The sequence below is a fragment of the Jaculus jaculus genome, chromosome X, assembly GCF_020740685.1.
Source record: "Jaculus jaculus isolate mJacJac1 chromosome X, mJacJac1.mat.Y.cur, whole genome shotgun sequence".
Taxonomy (NCBI): Eukaryota; Metazoa; Chordata; class Mammalia; order Rodentia; family Dipodidae; genus Jaculus; species Jaculus jaculus.
In genome coordinates, this window is record NC_059125.1 from 95,240,310 (window position 1) to 95,242,880 (window position 2,571).

The following is a 2,571-nucleotide window of genomic DNA, read 5'->3' on the forward strand; positions in this document are numbered from 1 at the left end:
CCTCTGCCTACTGAGTGCTGGGATTAAAGATGTACACCACCACATCTGGCCTTCCAGTTTCATTGTTAATTAAAAATTATACATTCTAAAGTTGTGAAATAATTAAGTAGCATACCATATTATAGGACACAATATGAGAGTCTATAAAATGTCTACAGAGCAGATTCCAATGTCCTAGCATATGGCCCATTTTACTTTAGTACCAGTATTTCTTACACAAACATATTTTCATAGTTAAAAATTGTATACAATACAGTTGATCAATTAGGAAACTTAAGTTGAAGTTTGCAAACAATGGCTAGAAATACCATCAAATGCAAGTACCACTGAAACTTAAAGATTTTTTGACTGTCTTTACACCTCATAGTTGAGATACTTTTAATCGTTGTTTGACAAGAATGTCTAGGAAGCTTCTTCCTAGGGAAAACACCAAATGACGGGATGCTGCTGGTGCAGAGGGAGGGCGCAGAGGACCCAGGTCCCTGACCCATGAAGACAGTGGCAGCTTCCACGCAGGTTTGCAGGTTTCAGCAGGCACCGGTCTCGCAGACAGGGTCATTTGGTCGTGGGCGTCTGGCCGAGGAGGTAAAGCGGAAGACAAGCAGTGGATTTCCGTCACCAAGCTGGGACGCCTGGTCAAGGACATGAAGATCAAGTCCCCGGAGGAGATCTATCTGTTCTCCCTGCCCATCAAGGAATCTGAGATGATTGACTTCTTCATGGCCACGTCCCTTAAGGATGAGGTGCTGAAGATCGTGCCAGTGCAAAAGCAGACTCGCTCTGGCCAGCGGACCAGGTTCAAGGCTTTTATCGCCGTTGGGGGCTACAACGGTCATGTCGGCCTGGGTGTCATGTGCTCTAAGGATGTAGCCGCTGACATCATCTTGGCCAAGCTCTCCATTGTGCCTTTCGGGAGAGGCTACTGGGGGAACAGGATGGCCAAGACCCACGCAGTCCCCTGTGAGGTGACAGGCCACTGTGGCTTTGTGCTGATGTACCTTATCCCTGCCCCCAGAGGGACTGGCTCTGTCTCTGCGCCCGGGTCCAAGAAGCTGCTGCCGATGGCTGGTCTTGATGACTGCAATACTTCAGCCAGGGTTGCACTGCCACCCTGGGCAACTTCGACACCACCACCTTTGATGCCCTCTCTAAAACGTACAGCTATGTAAACCCTTTCCTCTGGAAAGAGACTGTGTTCACCAAGCCTCCCTACCAGGACTTCACGGAGCATCTTGTGAAAATCCACACCAGAGTCTCAGTGCAGAGGACCCAGGTTCCAGATGTGGCTGCCACATAGGGATTTTATACAGAAAAATAAAAGTGGATTAAGCCTGTTTTTTTTTTTTTTTTTTTTTTTTTTTTTTTAAAGAATGTGTAGGGAGCCTTGTGCTGATGATAGAGCTGTTTGTGATAAGGAAAAGAAAAGCCACTATCTCAGCAAATGTTTCATGTAAGAAAATCCTAAATTTGTTCATTGTGGTTTACATTTTGTAGCTTTGTACTTACAGGTCTAAAAAGCCTTCATTGTTGAAATTTCTGCAACAAATATAACGTGGCTATTACAATTATATTTTCTCTGTTGAAGCACACATTTTAGGAGGGGATTTAACAAAAAACAAATTGGGAGCCCGGTGCTGTGGTGCATGCCTTTAATCCCAGCACTTGGGAGGCAGAAGTAAGAGGACTGCCATGCGTTCAAGGCCACCCTAATAATCTCAGGTCAGCCTGGGCTAGAATGAGACCCTACCTCAAAAAAAAAAAAAAAAAACTATTGAAAACAAAAAATTGGGTCTTTCGTAAAATGCAAATTTTATATTATAGGAGAGCAGGCCATACAAGTGAATCGTGTGAAATATGAGATAGTCCAGACTTGACTATCTTTTATGTAGACCTAGGGCTCACAAAGGGTTTGAAAAAATCTAGAAAAATATCTTTCAAATATTTTAATTATTCCATTGTGTGACTATGTGTAATCAAAATCTCATCACAAAATTTTGGAATTCCAAATCAATCTCTTTGAATGTGAGAAATTTCCAAGTTATGTTATGTTGTAATAGATCACTTGGATCTTGAGAAAGGGACCCCTTAATTTGGGCTACCACAATCAGCCTGCAAAACTTGCTTACCAGTTTAATAATAGCCTTGTGTTTTCTACTAATCTAAGAAATATAAAATTAGTTATTGATCATGGACACTGTATGTTCTCAAGTATTCTTTTTTTTTTAAAATTTATTTATTTGAGAGCTACAGACACAGAGAGAAAGACAGAGGGAGAGAGAGAGAATGGGTGCTCCAGGGCTTCCAGCCTCTGCAAATGAACTCCAGACGCGTGTGCCCCCTTGTGCATCTGGCTAACGTGGGACCTGGGGAACCAAGCCTCGAACCGGGGTCCTTAGGCTTCACAGGCAAGCGCTTAACCGCTAAGCCATCTCTCCAGCCCCTCAAATATTCTTCCTCTCCAAAGCCATAAGGTTGAAGTCTATAGATTGTCCTGGAGAAGAAATAATAAAATGGGCTGCAATTGGTAAAGCACCTGCCATGTCAAGTGTGAAAACCTGAGTTTGGATCCTC

General features: G+C 43.2%; 1 pseudogene; it reads left to right on the forward strand.

The window, feature by feature from the left end:
* Positions 1-441: 441 nt before the first annotated feature.
* LOC101606038 lies at positions 442-1,297 on the forward strand (annotated as a pseudogene).
* The last annotated feature ends 1,274 nt before the right edge of the window (positions 1,298-2,571 follow it).